The 18723-nt window shown below is 44.4% G+C and overlaps 2 long non-coding RNA genes across 2 annotated transcripts in view; both read right to left on the minus strand.

The window, feature by feature from the left end:
* Positions 1 to 244: 244 nt before the first annotated feature.
* Positions 245 to 2598, minus strand: LOC308471538. The gene is made up of 2 exons (XR_013982995.1): positions 2408 to 2598; positions 245 to 2358 (listed from the first exon to the last, which is right to left on the minus strand). It is a non-coding gene; the product is annotated as an uncharacterized lncRNA (long non-coding RNA).
* A 1594-nt stretch (positions 2599 to 4192) lies between these two features.
* LOC308471159 overlaps positions 4193 to 18723 on the minus strand; it is a 109996-nt gene continuing 95465 nt past the window's right edge. Inside the window, exon 2 of the long non-coding RNA XR_013982725.1 lies at positions 4193 to 6019. This is a non-coding gene — a long non-coding RNA (uncharacterized lncRNA). The remainder of the gene's footprint in view (positions 6020 to 18723) is intronic.

The raw sequence follows: 18723 nt of genomic DNA on the forward strand, positions 1-18723 counted from the left end.
TCTGTATGCAACAACTGCAACTAGAACTTTAGATGCTCAGGAATGGGAAGACGAAGAGACTTCCGACTAAGGAAGAACGGCTTATAAAACCAACGGACTATGCAGAAATGGCAAAACTGAGTGTTAAAATAAGAGGGCAAACTGATCTTTTAATAGAAGAATGGAGACCATTGGTGGACTACCTATCAAATTATCATTCTTATATGAAAACATATGCTGGATTTGAGCAACGGAAGAACATAGATGGGGGGTAGAAAATGTGCTTTAATGCAGCTAATTAAGGGGGAATAAAAATAAACATCAGGGAAGGAGGGACAGGAAGCCAGGATATAACAACAACAAAAAGATATATATGATTGGAGTTGTGTAATAATTTGGAAGGTTTAATAAAAATCATTATTAAAAAACCAGAAACTTCTGCCTTGCATGTGTTTGCCATGCAGCTGATGCCTCTGATTATATATATATATATATATATATATATATATATATATGCACTGCTGCCATTACAGTCCCTGCAGTCCTGCCAAGCAGATGAACCTGGAGGAGCAGGCAGCCTGCAATAGCTGAGATTGTTATGCTCTGCGAAACAGCCTTTCCCTTTGTAGAAATTGTTCATTTTATGCTGTACAGGAAGGGATGCAGTCTTCTTCAATGAACGATGGGTGTTGGCGGGCCTTGACATTGAAGAGGGGAGGAAAGAAATCAAACCATACAGTGCTGTCCCTGAATGAATCTTCCTCCGTTTCAGTTGGGTATGATGCTGCATAAAAACACCAGCTATATTGGGCAAGTCTACACAGGTACAGCTTGTGTATGCATGCCAGCATGCTCACAGCAAGGAAGGGCTTTGAAAAAGGATCTCAGACTCCCAGAGTCGCCGTAACAATTGGCGATCTCTCGTCTCAAAGCAAAGATGCACGTAGCGCTGGTTATCAGCACCGCTCGAGGTCGTGTTAGTTTGAATGTAACTGCAGGTATGCAAATATGGAAGGCAGTACCAGAAACTTGAGTTTTGTGCACCAAGGATCAAGTGTCCATCAAAAAGAATATTGCATGGCTCAAAGAACTCTGAAATCGACCCTCTTCCGATTGAAAGAACCATCGTTCAATGATGTCACATGATGTCGGATACCGACCTGGCAGGAACTCTCAGAATGAATTGCACAATACTTCATAAAAGAAAAAATCACTTAAAACATCATGATAATGTAATGCAGAACTGGTAACACTGCTGTATGTACCAATCATCGATAGCAGATCAGAATGGCAACCACAAATCTTTATCTCCATCTGGTCAGAACCATTACATTTCTAATCGCCTTTCTTCCATGTTGGAACTCAAGGCATCACACACAGGAAGTTTCTATCCCCAAGTAGTGTTTGGAGTCAGAACTCCTTGGTTGCATCATGTACCTTCAGTCAGATGTAGTGCATACAGTGAGTGGAGGTTGTTCTGTGTTTACTTCCAATATAGTGTTTTTACTCCACTTTTTGCTAGCCCTGCCTAGAGTGGGTCATGGTGGAATTCACATGGGGATTACAGCCCATAAGAGGACTATCACAGCAGGAAAATACATTAAAAGGTCAGGAAAGACTTTGTCCGGCTAAGATGATGTGTCAGGATAGAGGAAAGTCTAAGGAAAATTCACAGCCTAAAGGGAAGAGCAGACTTGACTTTCATGAGTCTCTTTCAAGGAATGCAACAACAATTCTAACAAATATTGCTGGGAATCTGTCACTAATCTGACATTTAATTTCCATGTTAAACCTTGGTAAGCAATAGTCAAAACCAAAAATTGAATACTGAAACAAATTGATCACCATGGGTACCATCTAGCAGTAAAAAGGTAAAGGTAAAGGGACCCCTGACCATTAGGTCCAGTTGTGGCCGACTCTGGGGTTGCGGCGCTCATCTCACTTTATTGGCTGAGGGAGCCGGCGTACAACTTCCAGGTCATGTGACCAGCATGACTAAGCTGCTTCTGGTGAACCAGAGCAGCACACGGAAATGCCGTTTACCTTCCCGCCGAAGCGGTACCTATTTATCTACTTGCACTTGGACGTGCTATCGAACTGCTAGGTTGGCAAGAGAAGGGACCGAGCAACGGGAGCTCACCCCGTCGCGGGGATTCGAACCACTGACCTTCTGATCGGCAAGTCCTAGGCTCTGTGGTTTAACCCACAACGCCACCCGTGTCCCCTATCTAGCAGTAACCAGCAACAATTTAGGCAAAACGTGGCATGTATGTGCTGAAGTGCTGATCATACTTCTGGGATTGGCATTTTCACAGTTGGGCTCAAAGCTCTATACGAGGTATATTAAAACTGCTTTGAGCAGCGTCCTAAACCCCTGGCCTACCTGGCAGCAAGTCAGTATGTCAAGTCCAAAGTCCAGGGGTCAAGCCACAGGCAGTCCAAGGTCAATCCAAGTAGCCAAGTCTGAAGTCCAGCAGTCAGGATACAGTCCAGAGTTAAACCCAGAGCACAGTCCTGTAGATGTCCAGGATCATCCATGCCAAGGTCCATCAACCTGGGCAGTTGAGCAGACACAGTCCCTCAGCTCTGCTTCCCTTCTATACTTGGTCTGATTGCAGCCTCTGGGCTTGATGAGGCAGATAACCTTCACCTGTTCTGAGTCAACTCCAGCTGAGGAATCACATAAAAGGTAAAGGTAAAGGGACCCCTGACCATTAGGTCCAGTCGTGGCCGACTCTGGGGTTGTGGCGCTCATCTCGCTTTACTGGCCGAGCCGCTTCCGGGTCATGTGGCCAGCATGACTAAGCCACTTCTGGCAAACCAGAGCAGCGCATGGAAACGCCGTTTACCTTCCCGCCGGAGCGGAACCTATTTATCTACTTGCACTTTGACGTGCTTTCGAACTGCTAGGCTGGCAGGAGAGGAATCACATACCTCTTCCCAAAGCTAGCGAGCCCCACATGTGGGCCCTTGCCTGTTTCAGCCTCCTAGAGCATCACTCCCACAGCTCCTTACGCCTCAGAGCCTCCCATATTTGTGGCTCTAGTGATTGGTCCTGCTGCTCTGGTTCCTGTGCACTGACACCCATCCCCTCACCACCCTCCGCCATCCTGTGAGTACTTCCTTCCCCATCCCTCGCTTGCCCCGGTGTGTCCCAGTCCCAGCTACACCCCTCGTCGGGATCCTCTTCTGCCTTGCCTGTCATCCTGCCAGTTCATGACAACCAGATATCACGGCTGGACCTGTGAAAAGTAGGGATGTGGACTGCAGACTGAGAGGGCTCTTTAAGTTTTTGAAAAGCAACCATCTACATGGAGCCCTGGTTTTGGCTTTTTAAAAGGAATGTATCATGAGTAAACAAGTGACTCAATTTTAAGCATATTAACTACCCCACATTCTTTTGAGATGTGTGGATTTGGTGTATTTTGCTGTTCGGTGGTACAGAAAACACACATTTGCAAGGGAACATTTTCATCACTGGACCTTCTGCATTTGAAAGTGTGTGCTCACCAACCAGGAACTTCAGATCCTTTTCCACAGAAGGGCATCATAGGAGAGATAGCACAGTATTTCTAATAGCTTGTTGCCCACCTTGCCCTTGAATATGCCACTGTCAAATGCACGATAAAACACATACTTTTGCTTCCCATAATCATTTCTCTTTCTAAACAGCTATACGATCCCTTAACAGAATCCCCAGCAAGCCACAACAGAACTTTTGGTAATCATGAAATGCTCAGGTCAACTCACTTGATGGGGAAACATATAATTCCACCACAAAGGAAACTCTTCCATGTACCCAGGAGAGCAGCCAAGAGATCTGTCAGAAAACCTGAATAAAGCCAGGAGATTATTTTGCATTCACGCCCTTTTATAACTCAGTTACCAATTTAAACAGATATTTTGGGCTCTGCCCTGACACAGATGTGTCTGTGGGCTGTATCCAATGACTATTCAGAGCAGACCCTCTGATATTAATGGACCTAGTCATTATGGGTATGACTAACATTGGTACGAGTCTGTATTTTGCATTTTATGGTATTTTTATTTTGAAATCACTCCCCCTCTTTCTCTTATTTACTTTGTAGTATTTTTGTTGTTGCTGACCAGTTGTTTTAAATTCTTGCAACCTTGATGCAATCAGGCTCTCACCAACTGAGCTGGTTGGATTTTTAGTTCTTTGTTTAGTTATTGTTGATTTTAAAATACCTGCTTTTACATTGATAATTTAAATCTTTTATTTAAACCGCTCAGAGTTTTTCCTACAATATGCATTTTGTTAAATTAATAATAATAATAATAATAATAATTTATTATTTATACCCCACCCATCTGGCGGGGTTTCCCTAGCCACTCTGGGTGGCTTCCAGCAGAATATTAAAATACAGTAATGCATCAAACATTAAAAGCTTCCCTAAACAGGGCTGCCTTCAGATGTCTTCTAAAAGTCCGACAGTTGTTTATTTCTTTGACATCTGATGGGAGGGCATTCCACAGGGCGGGCGCCACTACCTAGAAGGTCCTCTGCCTGGTTACCTGTAACTTCACTTCTCGTAGTGAGGGAACCACCAGAAGGCCCTCGGCGCTGGACCTCAGTGTCCGGGCAGAACGATGGAGGTGGAGACACTCCTTCAGGTATACTGGACCGAAACCGTTTAGGGCTTTAAAGATCAGGATCAACACTTTGAATAAAAAACCCAAATAGACTCCCTTCATCAGTGGCAGATTTTGGTCTCCCAAATGGAGCCTTTTTGTGTTCCGTTCAACATCACTGTTGAAGTGCCCCCTGTGGTGCCGATGTCCAGTGCAACTACCCTAAAAATGCCTCTGCCCTCATGCCTGACAGCTGTCCATAATGCCTGAGGGTGATGGGGGTTGCAGAAGGCTGCTTTCAGCTACTTTACAAGCTGAAATTTACTTTCATCTCTCTTATAACCTCACTTAGAAAAGGTACAGTTCTAATGCATTCTCACCTTATTCCAGTAAAATAATAATAATAATACTAATAGTAATAATAATAATAATAATAATAATAATAATAATAATAATTTTTATATGATGCCCATCCAACTAGTATGCCCCAGCCACTCTGGGCAGCTCTCAACAACATAATTAAACCATGAAACAATAAAACTTCCCATGCTTATCCATGCTCATTTGAGGCTGTCTTTTGTATGTCAGATGGACTCTTCGGTATAAGTATATGTGACATTATAATTTCCTTTTGACAGAAGAATGACAGTTTGTATTTCCTGGGTTTCCATGTGACAACTCACAGTAAAATTTGTAAAACTGACCATTAATTCCCCGGGAACAGATTTAAATTCTGTGGGCCCCCAACACTGGGTATATATAGTCCAATTTTCTTTTTCTTTTTAAAAAAAAAATGATTTTATTGATACATCAGGACAACAACAACAAAACAATCTTCTTGTTCCTATCTTCCCGTTGATCATCTGGGCATCCTGAACTTCCACTGAATCATTAAATCAGCAATGAAAGAAGAGGCACAAGAGATGCAGAGGACATTGGGAAAATTCACAGCTATTTCCATTGCCATATTTGAATCTTTCAACAACAAAGGGTGTGTGTGTGTGGCATATACTCCTGTTTGGACCAAATGGCTGTTCCCTATCCCCAAGTGGTTTTCAGGTCTCTGGTGGAGGTGACTATACAGGCACAGCGGAGAAGGAGGGAACATCTGGAAACTGTAAAACCAGGAAAAACAAACCAAAGTTAACTTGCTTCATTATGTATAGATACTGGTGAGGTAGCTTGACGTAGCATTCTGCTAGCTGAAGATCCCATACTCCACTTCTGCTGATCATGAGATGAGAGCTCCTCTCTTCACCAGACATCTGTTTCAGATCTTAGCAGCTGGTGGACTACAAGTCATAAGCATAAGCCTTCCTGACATTTCCAAAGAGGTTTCCTCCATCAGGTGAGGTCCTTTCTGCACAAACAGTTGGGTCTTCTGCATCTTGGCCTTTCTGTCAGCATCCTCTGTGCACTGATTACCTTCTTATTTTGACATGTGATCCTACAGGAAAAGAAAAACGAAGCAATGGTCAGTTTGCTATGGAAACCATTGTGCCATTAAAAAAAAAAAAACAGAACTACACATTCTTTCTCCCATTGACAAAGGCACTTAACATTTGACAGATGAAATAAATTATATATGTGTTTCATTTTGACATGCATGGATCTTGCTTCAGCAGAACAATCCACTTCAATAGCAAGACTCTGGAGGGCTAACTCTGACCTCAGCTTGATATTGAACAGCCACCAAACATATGGTCGTGGAAATCGGGGATGGACAGCTGTATTTTCTATCCAGGGGGATCTGTTGGAGAAAATCTGTCAGAGGAAGCATTCTGGCTATGAGAAGGGCCAATGCCAGTGACTGGCAGGTCAGAGCCCTTTCTCTTTCTTTCATCCCTGTTTTCCTCCCTCCTCCTGCTACCTTAGACAGTGGTACCTCGGTTTACGAACAGCCCTCTTTACGAACTATTCGGTTTACAAACGCCGTAAAACCGGAATTAGTGTCCCAGTTTGCAAACTTTACCTCGGTCTATGAACGGAAGCTAAACGGTGGAAGGGCACCGGCGGCAGGAAGCCTCATTAGGGAAAGCACACCTCGGTTTAAGAATGGATTTGGTTTAAGAACGGACTTCAGGAACGGATTAAGTTTGTAAACCGAGGTACCACTGTATTCCAAAATTGTATCCATCAATGCACCTACGTGTCTATGTTACCATGTATCCATCTATGTATCTGTATCTATGTATCCATCTGTGTTGATTTATGTATCCATATATCTATGTATCAATGTATCAATCTATGTATCTCTGCATGTTTCTATGTATCTAGCTATCCATCTGTCTTCTTCTACTTCTTCCTTACCAAAAGGCCTGATCACTTGCAGAGGGCTTTTGAAATTAGGCTGAGGACCAGATAAAATTAGGCAGAAGGTCCCACATAGCCCTAGGGTTGCAGGGAGCCCACCTGCGACCTAGACTATGCAGTGAACTAGACGTGAAAGTGGCAAAATTGGTGTGTTAGAAGCAAGATGCTTCTTAATTCCTATAAACTGTGTACTTTAAAGAGCAGGCAGGGGGAGCTTGCATAACCCTTTGCCCAGTTGTGATTTTCCTCCTTGGAGCTGCCAGCCCTGGTCTGGCTCCAATTCTGGAAGGGACGATGCAACTTCAAAGTGAGGGGATATGGAAAGAGAAAATCTCCCATCACTTTCTTTCGCCCTTTAAATCACCACCTTCAATTTACAGGAATCTGAATTCAAACAGATGGGTAATGTCCCTATAGTGGTTGGGTTCATAGCTTTTGGAACCAGGTATTACCATAGATTAGCACCACAGCTACAAGCTCTACCCTTGGCCTTCTCCTTGGCATTGCATGCTGGCTTGAGTGCTGAGATCCTGGATTGAATTAAGTTAGGTCTGAACTGGGAAACTCAAGCTGAATATGGTTTAAGGAACTAGGAATATAAACCAGGATCTAAAGCACAAGTAGCATCCAAATCATGGCCAGTGTGTAGAGGGAGACTGAAACGCCCTTATGAAAATGGGGAGATGCAAGTGTATCCATAGAGCACATTTTAACTAGATTTCACAGTGAGCTGGGACTAATTAAATAGGAGAAACAGAGCAGCACATATTATATAGGAGCATCCGTTATGCCAAAATACTTATCATGTATGATAATGGCAGACAAGCTTGTAAGCAGTAGAAGTCGCATTCTGAGCAATCCTCGTCTAACTCACAAAAGGCAGAATTTTCACAAGAGGGAGTGATTCCTTGACCGAATTGGATTCATGAGCAGTGTTTGAAATTGGCCAGGCACCAGGCGCATTTTGCACCTGGCTATCAGCCACTTGTGACCAACTGAAGATGCCTGGGCACCAGGATGGCACCTGATGTCTCCACCATCTGGAGGGGCATGCCCGAGGATCCTTGAATCTGGCCTGTTTTCATACACAAGCAACACATGCTGTAGAATTCTATCCATTATATTTTATCTGCACAATCAGAATGAATTTCAGGAACCAAAAAGTCATATCTGAAAATACAACTTTCGATCTGCCTGGCCCCACAAATGGCAACAAGGCATTCTGTTTTGGCAACTGTAACCCTGGTTTAAGAAGCCATTTGGCACCTAGCTTATATGTCTGAGTTTCTAACACTGCTCATGAGGGAAGGAAATATAAGAGCAAATTAAAAAGCAGGCAGTTTCTTTAAAAAAATACTTAGTTGTTAAACTCAGATACAGATGCTTATTGATAACATCCTAATGAAGAAGCAGGTCAAGGCTCCTGAATTCTCCATTTTACCTCTGAAAAATCACTGGTGTAAATGTGACCTCATACAGTGGTACCTTGGGTTACATACGCTTCAGGTTACATATGCTTCAGGTTACAGACTCCGCTAACCCAGAAATTTTACCTTGGGTTAAGAACTTTGCTTCAGGATGAGACCAGAAATCGTGCAGCGGTGGCGCAGCAGCAGCAGGAGGCCCCATTAGCTAAAGTGGTGCTTCAGGTTAAGAACAGTTTCAGGTTAAGTACAGGCCTCCAGAATGAATTAAGTACGTAACCTGTGGTACCACTGTATCTCCCCTGTCCTCTTACAGATACATGAATCATCCAGAATTAATTTTAATGCTAACTGATTACGTCCTAATGTGCTTAACAACTATTCTTCCATTTCCATTCTTTTCATTTTCTTACATCCTCGAAAATAGCATTATTAAAAGCACTCCAGTGCTGCAGCACTGAAGCTCTATTCATTCATTGGGCGGGGGCAGGGGGGGGATACACAGAGTAGCAGGATTGTGAGAATGAGTCCATAAATGTGGCTTGAGAAATGCCAGACTGGAGGAAGTGGGCAGGGTGGGGGGCGAGAATCTATCCTCTCCCCCCCCCACCACCATTTAAAACACCATATCCAAACAAAAGGCTACTTGAAACATGTTGGGCTAAATCTGTATCAAACTATATTCCAAATGTGTTATGCAGTTTTGGAGTGGCACGTTTTATCAGTAGAACGAAATGAAAAGAACAAAGTTTATCTCGGACTAAGCTGCGTATTTTTTTTTTAAAGAAAATAAATAAAAAATTACGAAACTTAATAAATATTCAGCCAGAAACTGTAAACACAATCCTTATGAGAACTAGTTCCAAGGAAAGTAGAAACCAAGAGAGGCAGTTTTGTCTAAACTGGCACAGAGTACGGGACACGCTGACTGTGTCGTTCCCCTAGAAACATTAGATTAGAAATAAATGAGACTTTGCCCCAGGATGCTAACACGAAATGACTGGCCACAACCACGTGGCCCTAGCTGGCACTTCCTTTCCGTTGCCTGGAAACAGCATGCGCTTGACAGAAGATGATAAACAGAAGGCCAGAGGGAAGAGGTTCTGCTTTGCCACTGTGCTCAGTAGAACTAATTCTGGGAGGGAAAGCTGAATTAGGAATGGGTGGTGGTGAAAAAGGAAATTAGCTTGGACAAATAACCGTCGCGCACACTCCCTCGCAGGCGAAACAAGTGGGCTCTGTTATGCTTTTAGGGGCTAACAAGACATACCTTCCAGCATCTGGGCAATGTTTGACCAACGTGAAGTCAGAGGCCAGAAACTTTAACTCTTGGACACAGTTGTGTCTGCCTATAATATACCTGGTTTCTTGTTGCACGCCTCAGCGGTAGGATTTAAGATGCTGAAAAATTATTTGGGTCCTAGTTTTAAATCGGCACTGCTTTTGCTATTTGGTTGGTGATCTGTCTTAGGTGGTCCAAGACAAGGGGCTATCTCCCTTTCACTTTCCTTGTCACTTACTGGTAGAGAGTTTTGCTCTCTCTACTCCCCACCCACCTCTCTGCCTCACTCTGAAGGAAATGGATCCTTCCTCAGTGCCCGTGCTCTAGAAATTATCGTTTAAATTGCAGTTGGACTCGAAAGTCACTTGAGCAATTTTGATTTTATTTTGCTGATATTTTTTTTAAAAAAGGAATTCCTAGCTACCGTGGAAAAATGGCAGTGGTGCAGATGCTATTCCTGACCACCTCACCAAAAAATGTTTCATCCTGAGGAAGGACTTCCCCTGGTTATGACAGGATGAAATTGTCTCAGTGAAGAAGCGGCTCAAAGCAACCTGCCCAACTATTAACTGTAAATTACGTCTGTCCAATTAACTGTGAAGGGTAGCAATACATCCTGGGATTATCACCATTGCTTTATTCATTGAGCTTTTTATTGTCACTTTACACAAGCATTTCCAAATAGTGCCAGTGGTGATCTTTCCCTCCATGGCTCCTAGCTCCACAGCTGCGGCAGGGAGCGTCTATGCCAAACGAGGTGCAGGAGTGATGAAAAGATCAGTCTCCCCACCAGCATTTACTGCCTTCACAGTGAGAACTGGGCTCTCCTGCACCTTTAATTGGCTAAGGAAAAACAAGATACGGATCTGCCTATTCCATATTAAGTACATATCTAATTGGGACACGGGTGGCGCTGTGGGTTAAACCACAGAGCCTAGGACTTGCCGACCAGAAGGTCAGCAGTTTGAATCCCTGTGATGGGGTGAGCTCCCGTTGCTCGGTCCCAGCTTCTGCCAACCTAGCAGTTCGAAAGCACGTCAAAGTGCAAGTAGATAAATAGGTACCACTCCGGCGGGAAGGGAAACGGCATTTCCATGCGCTGCTCTGGTTTGCCAGAAGTGGCTTAGTCATGCTGGCCACATGACCCGGAAGCTGTCTGCAGACAAACACCGGCTCCCTTGGCCAATAAAGCAAGATGAGCGCCGCAACCCCAGAGTCAGTCATGACTGGACCTAATAGTCAGGGGTCCCTTTACCTTTACCTTACATATGTAATTGGGCATAGAAAGGCTCAACCCGTATCTATCTCCGTTCTCGTATGGCAAATTCAGTGATAAGCCTGTTTTACTCCATGTTTCCCTAAGAATGGCAGAAGCTGAGAAATTTAAAGCCAATCTTGGCACAGCCGTTCTTTTCTTTTGTTTTCTAACTCTGCAAGCTGGAAAACAACACTGTTACTTCCTGCTTTAGTATTTGAGCTAGTGCAAATATTTCTCAATGAGAGTAATAAACATGCCTCTATACACACGCCCGCCCCTCTTACGGTTCTTTGCACAAGGTGGTGCAATGGCAGTGTGCGCAGCTTTTGAAGTTTCCTTGGGCTCCTAAGTATCCTGCTGCAATCAAAGCCCCATAAAGAGCAGAATTATCACAGGCCCTGCGCAGAAAGCTGTTACCTGTTATCTCACCCTCTCAGGTAATGTTGCTCCTTCTGCGGCTTGTTTGAAAGTATGTTGCCAGGAGAGATCAAAGCTCTTTCACGAAATGCCCCACCCAGGCTCAGACATAGGTGCCAAGCAGCCTTCCAAGAGGGACGCAGGAATGCCGCTGTGGAAGTCAGGATTTCAAATCCTTGCTCCAGAGATGGCAGTAATAAATCTTTAGCCAGTTTTTTACAAGTCAAGCGTTTTCTGCCTCGGAACGAAGTACAGTCATAGCAAAAAATGTGAGCAGATGCCAAGATCCAGGGTGGAAATGTCTGCATACCACCATCACTGCTGCAAAAAATGAAAGGTTGTTTGCGGCAACTTTTCACCCCAACTGTCTCCCATTTGGAGTTGTTATCCCCAGTATCCCAGCCTTGGAGACAGCAGTAGATGCTGCTTCCCTTCCCATGAAAAGAGCCCACAATATACTGCAGTAAGGAAAGGGAAATGGTTCCTTGTCCCTACTGTAAGTTAAGAAAGCTTGGAAGTCGTCTAAAGAGCCACTTGCTGCTGCCCATAAGATTCTGAATCTTTCTGGGAACCGCTTAGGGAGACGCAAGTAGCAACGAACATTAGTGCAGCACTAAACTGAAACCAGCTAAATTATTTGTTTGCTTTGTTTCTGATGTTTGTATACCATATTCTCCTCCAAGGACGTGTACATGGTTCTCCCCATTTATATCCACACAACAACCATGTGAGGTAAGTCAGGCTGAGATGGAGCAGCTGGCACAACGTCACCCAGTGAGCTCAGTTCCGGCAATCCTCTCAGGTGGGTGCCATTGTCATTACAGTGGTACCTCGGGTTAAGAACTTAATTCGTTCCGGAGGTCCGTTCTTAACCTGAAACTGTTCTTAACCTGAAGCACCACTTTAGCTAATGGGGCCTCCCGCTGCTGCTGTGTCGCCACCGCACAATTTCTGTTCTCATCCTGAAGCAAAGTTCTTAACCTGAGGTATTATTTCTGGGTTAGTAGAGTCTGTAACCTGAAGCGTCTGTAACCTGAAGCGTCTGTAACCCGAGGGAGAACAAGGGAGGCATTCATGGTAGTCCCGACACCTCTTTTTCTAGAAAAATATCAGTGGCAGTAGTGTTTCCATGTGAACCCTTCTCCGGGGGAACTGGGTGACAGGTTCCACACCCTTGGCCAATATGAAAGGGTACCATGCACAATTATTTTATTGGATTTATAGACCAAACCTTCCTCCGTCCCATTTCAAACAGCAAGCTGAATGTGCTTGTACATTTACACACCTACATCTGGATTGAGCTGAGTAAAGAAGAGAGAGAACCAAGAAGCACATAGCATCCTTTATCGGGGGAAATCAGGCTTATAAACCTCAAGTTACTGCTTTCTGGCAAGGAGGGAAGCTTGGTTACCCAGCAGTTGAAAACTCCCAGAAACACACAGTGAGGCTAAATGATTCAGCCAATGGCCCACACATGCAGCGAGGCAACAGGGTCTCCAGGGTCAAAGAGTCCTGGCCTCCAACCCCCACGCTCTTCTTCTCTAACCCCCGAGTCACAGAGATTCCCTCAGGCCATAAGAGGAGGCGGCATAAACTGCTAGAGTTGGAGCTGGCCTCCGTACAAGGGCACAAGCTGTAAATGTGCAAATTCCACCTCAAGCAGCGGGACAGGAAGACATCCCTATCCAGAGAAAACAGCAAAAGGACCAAGAATAAAAACAATAATAATGTGGATCTAGATCTATCTGCTTGTCACAAAGTTCTCCTGTTCCTCCACCTCCTTCTATTAGTTCAGCAAAGCATGCGCTCGCTCTTCAGCACAGGGTGTTTTTTTCTGATTCAGGAGGAGGGGGAAACCCTCTTGCTGGGACTTGGAATTTTGTTTATCGGCAACTGCAAAACTGTGTGGGCAGAAAAACAAAACAGGAAAGGAAACGATTCTGGCAGTTTTCACCGTACAACATCCCCCTGGCAGCAATTAAAACTGAAAAGCCCCCCTCCCCTTAGCTGCTTTATTTTAAAAAGGCACCCCTTAATCTTGGTTCTGAGTGCAGCAGAACGATTTCCCTCCCTTTTGGTGACAGAACAATCAGGAAGCAAGCAAGCTACAGAACAAAGCTACCTCTACAAAATAGCAATGCAAGATTTTGAGTCTATTAGTAAGTCAAAGCTTACTTTCCACCATATCTGAGGGCAGCTTTAGGGAGATTAAACATTTGGGTTAACTCGCTTCCCTGGCATTCTGTTTGCAAGTTTGCAATGCATTCATGTGAAGCCAGCAGAACGAAATTTCTCTCTCTCACACACACCATAATTCCAGCTTGGTTCTGAATTCACCTGCTTTTAAAGGGGGTGGAGTGGAAAAACAGAACTCCAGTGCCATTTTAGAATGGTCCAACAACACAACACACCACACCACACCACACCACACCACACCACACCACACCACAGCACAGCACAGCACAGCACAGCACAGCACAGCACACCACAGCACAGCACAGCACAGCACAGCACAATACAATACAATACAATAATCTTCTTCATGGCTGAAGATGTTGGAAGGAAAGTTCATGTCAAGTTCAATATCTTCTGGTGTGTGAAAAGTTTGATCCTCATGCACCCCTAATATGTAGAACTCAAGGTAATGCATCGCCTGGCTTGAGCACTGTGAAGTCCAAGCATCCACATCAAAAAGTTCACAGTAAGGGTTAGGAATAGAGGTGAAATTCAACTCAGTTCACACCTATCTATGAACTTTGTCATTTCTGAAACAATATGAGAACCTAAACTGAGTCATCCTTCAAAATTCGCAGCGATTTGAATTTTTCAATCAACCAAAGTTTTCAAAACAAACCCAAGCATACATTAGGGGAAAGTGATGGGATGCAGGTGGCGCTGTGGTGTAAACCACTGAGCCTTGGGCTTGCCAATCAGAAGGTCGGCAGTTCGAATCCCTGTGACGGGGTGAGCTCCCATTGTTCGGTCCCAGCTCCTGCCAATCTAGCAGTTTGAAAGCACGTCAAAGTGCAAGTAGATAAATAGGTACCGCTCCGGTGGGAAGGTAAACGGTATTTCCATGCACTGCTATGGTCTCACCAGAAGCGGCTTAGTCAAACGCCAGCTCCCTCAGCCAATAAAGTGAGATGAGCGCCGCAACCCCAGAGTCATTCGCAACTGTACTTAACTGTTGGAGCATAAAAATTGCATATATCACTGAAAATAGCATACAATAATGCATTATGGTAGGTGATATAAAAGTGGACATTATTCAAAACTGCATATGTAAATGTGTTTATTAGGAGGAATGCACACTAAAATGCTAGTAATTTGCTGCAGGACTGAATTTAAGATGGGAAAATTGAGAAATAGAGAGAACCAAAATTGACAGACCCTTCTATCCCTAGTCAGGAGTCTATGAAAATGGATAGTTCTCTGCTTGACTGGGATTTAAATTTCACATAGGCTGTTATTGGAAAGTTGACTGACCAGAAAGTGGCTAAAGAAGCCAGGGAGAAGAAAAAGGTGAGCTGAAGGAACGGGGTAGAGCAATCAGTGCACTGATGTTAATGAACCTGAGGGAAGGGTAAGCAGAGGAGACAGGGGCCTGGGGAGCAGGTTTGGGGATTGCAAGCTAAGGAGCCAAGGAGATATAATTTTGGCACGTCTACCCCAAAGATGCAGAACTTGTGGCACTCCAGATGTTGTTGGATGACAACTCCCATTAGCCCCAGCCTGCTAATGTCAGGGATGACAGGAGTTGTGATTCGACAACATCTGGAGGGCCACAGTTTCCTCACCATTGGTCTGGAGACTCCTAAGATGGAATCCTGTGTCTAAGAGCAGCACTGAAGGAAGAATTCTGCCAGCTGCTACAGCATTACTGCGGCATTTCTCCTGTCAATCGCAAGAAGGGCACTGAAGGGAAGGAAGTAAAGGAGAAAGATACGGAAACCCACATGTCAGTGTGAATTTCTTCAGCTAAAGGTATCCGGCCATATTTTTATTAGGTAGTAAAAATGTTTGTAGTGCCTATGTTTGCTTTTTAGGCAACAAAATCAGAATTTTGATCTCTAGAGTTGGGTAGTTGCCTCTTAGCAGATGTAGTTTTTGGCAGCTATTTTAAAACCTTATCCAGAAATCGATTGTTGGGCACTCACTGACCACTGGCTAAGTGCAAGATCATATTATATACATTGCTCAGTGTACAAATCCTATTTGACAAGCAAGGAGAGGTCATTCAAATTCCAGGCTGGAAGAAACTTAAGCAAACTCTTTATTTCCCAGGACACCTTTGGCTAGCAATTAGTTAATAAGTAACCAAGTCCCAGACAGGTGCTGTCGGCTAAGCTTTAGGAGTTCTTGTTTGGATGAAAGGTGAGTCATTTCCCTTTTATGTTGGTAAATGAATTATGTGTCATGGAAAAGACAGATCCTTTTAAGAAGGCAGCAGTAACTTTTTACACACTCCTCTAATACTTTCGCATACAAATTTCACAGCAAATGATGTATGGGAATTAAATTTTACAATAGAGCTTTGGCTCCATAAGGAAGGATGAAAGGGAACATCCAATTGGATCAGAACTCGATCTCCAGTTCATGTTTTTGGATGTCCTTTATTAACCCAACAAATAGGAACCGGGTTGTGCGCACATTTGTGATGTTTTCACAGACCCTACATGTGCCACCATTGCTTTGTGATTTGCTTGGACCTTCACAGAGTCAACTATACAGTCACTGAACAGCAGCATGGTTTTATTACCATGTGAGCAGACTTCCCACCCACAAACAACACCGTCCCAGTACTGTAAAAGCATAGGGGTCTGCACCTACCACCATGATTATCTTGTCATACAAAATGGTGTCCCAAAAGATTTAGCTAACTTGTGCTGAAGATATGATGAATTCCCCTTCACAACTCCCCACCAAAGTGCCCGTCTCCTGCCAGTAGCTTCAAATCAGGGCAGCACCGGCACCTTGCTATTCCTGGATGTGATGATGAGCCATCATTCGGGCAGCCCTCTACTTCCCGCAGGTTTTTAACCTCTCAAACTCTTTGCTTGGATCTGTGCCCCTTCCCCAGCCGCCATGTAAGAGCAGGAGCAAGGAATGCCAGTCAAGCTGTCCATTTTTGTTTCCCCCTATATATGGTGGAGGAAGAGCCTGAGCAATTCTGTTATTAACCTGAGATGTACGCTGCAACCATCTCTGGAAACCCCTAATGCTCTCTAGCATGTTTATGTGCATGACTAAAATTGCCATCAGTCTCTGTTTCAGAGACTGCTCTGCACATTTTTCAAATGAACACCTTACTCGGTGGAGAAGCAGGATTATGGTGGCAAGCCCTGGTCCTCTTTCTAGCATAGACATGTTCATAAGACACTCTGCGTAGTTCCTACCTACATACAAACTGCGTGCATAGCCAGGGCTGTGTTTCCTAACAGGGTTCCTTGACATGCAAAGCAGGCATGTAGGGATTGCATGGGTGGTCCTGGCTGGGAACTTTACTGTTGCAATTCTGTCATGTCACACACATTCACTGAATTTTATCCTGTGAACGGCCCTGAGACCTGCAGGTATAAGGCTGTATTCAAATCAAATCAAATCAATCAATCAATAATGTGTAACGATCATTGGAAAAGTTGATAACCTTTGGTGGAGAAGGCATTTTATTTAGCCAGCTTCCATTTTTACCCATTCCCCATAGTGAATGTTCCTTTACTCTCATATTCAAAGACAGGAAGAACAGCAGGCTTCGTTGCTGTATAGCCATTTATTATAACCCTTTGAATTTGTCTTTTTTTGACTGTAGGCATACCCAGCCTTTTCCACTGATACACATGCACGGTAGATGTGAGCTTGGAACTTCATTCCTATTTTACCAACACATATACCATTATGGGGACGCAGGTGGCGCTGTGGGTTAAACCACAGAGCCTGGGGCTTGCCGATCAGAAGGTCGGTGGTTCGAATCCCCGCGACGGGGTGAACTCCCGTTGCTTGGTCCCTGCTCCTGCCAACCTAGCAGTTCAAAAGCACGTCAAAGTGCAAGTAGATAAATAGGTACTGCTCTGGCGGGAAGGTAAACGGCGTTTCCGTGCGCTGCTCTGGTTCACCAGAAGCAGCTTAGTCATGCTGGCCACATGACCCGGAAGCTGTAAGCCGGCTCCCTCGGCCAATAAAGCGAGATGAGAGCCGCAACCCCAGAGTTGGCCACGACTGGACCTAATGGCCAGGGGTCTCTTTACCCTTTACCTTTATACATTATGGAATCTTAATACCGTATTTACTTGAATCTAATGCTCACCTCTTTTTTGGCTAAATGACATTGCAATAATTAAGGTGTGCATTAGATTCGATGGCACTTTTACATTCGCCAGCAAATACTATTTTTGGTTTCGAGGTTCTGATAACTGAGGTGTGCATTAGATTCAATAGTGAATTAGACTCGAGTAAATACAGTAGATTTGTCAAGGTAGACGGCTGGTATAGTGTAGCATTTAAAGTGTTTGGCTAGCGCTGAGAAAGATCATTACTTTTGTTGTAACAAATAGCTTCTTCGCCTTGCATCATTGCTAAGAAGGCTGCTGCTCCTTTAAATAGCACATACTGTATGTGTCATATCTGAACTGACAAGGTGATGAAAGAATGAAGAAAATCCCCTTCTCCTTGGTTTCTAAAACAAGATGATAAACACCGAAGTGATGTTAGCACTGTCTAAACCACAATGGGTCTGGAGACAGCTCATTCAACCTGAGCACCTAAAAGATAACCTTGGGGCTTCTCCATTAAGCCCCCTTCCCCAGCTCCAAGGAATGAGGGGGATCCTGCGACTGCTAACTTGACAGGTGTGGTAAGTTAAAATTACATTTTTCCAGCTGTCAGCCCCTGCCCTTCTTCAATCCTGACCCGGTACCAACAAGATTCTCCCTCTGCCTACAGACGTTGCCTGAACAGAGGAGGCTTGCACAATCCAACCACATGTTCTTGCAGCTCTCCACATTTTAAGGAAAAGGGCCTTAGTAAGTCAGTTTCAGGTTGCTTCTGTGCTTCGTTCACATTTTGTCACCTGGATTTCCTGAAAGAAGCTGCAAGGGGCGGCGGCGGCGGTGGCAGCAGCAGCAGCTCCATTTCTCTGGCCCCATAGTCTCAGCATGTACCCATCTTTTCCCAAGCAGCGTCTTCCGGGGCTCAGCAGCTTGTCAGATGAAAGCATTGGCCTAAAAACCAGGAACTGCTGGTTCTACTGCCATGACGCCAGCTAGACATCTATCCCAGGACATCAGCAGCTCCCGTTGCTCTGTCCCAGCTCCTGCCAACCTAGCAGTTCGAAAGCACGCCAGTGCAAGTAGATAAACCACTGCGACAGAAAGGTAAACGACATTTCCGTGCGCTCCGGTTTCCGTCATGGTGTTCCGTTGAGCCAGAATTGGTTTAGTGATGTTGGCCACATGACCCGG

The sequence above is a fragment of the Podarcis pityusensis genome, assembly GCF_964106645.2.
Source record: "Podarcis pityusensis genome assembly, chromosome: 2".
NCBI lineage: Eukaryota > Metazoa > Chordata > Lepidosauria > Squamata > Lacertidae > Podarcis > Podarcis pityusensis.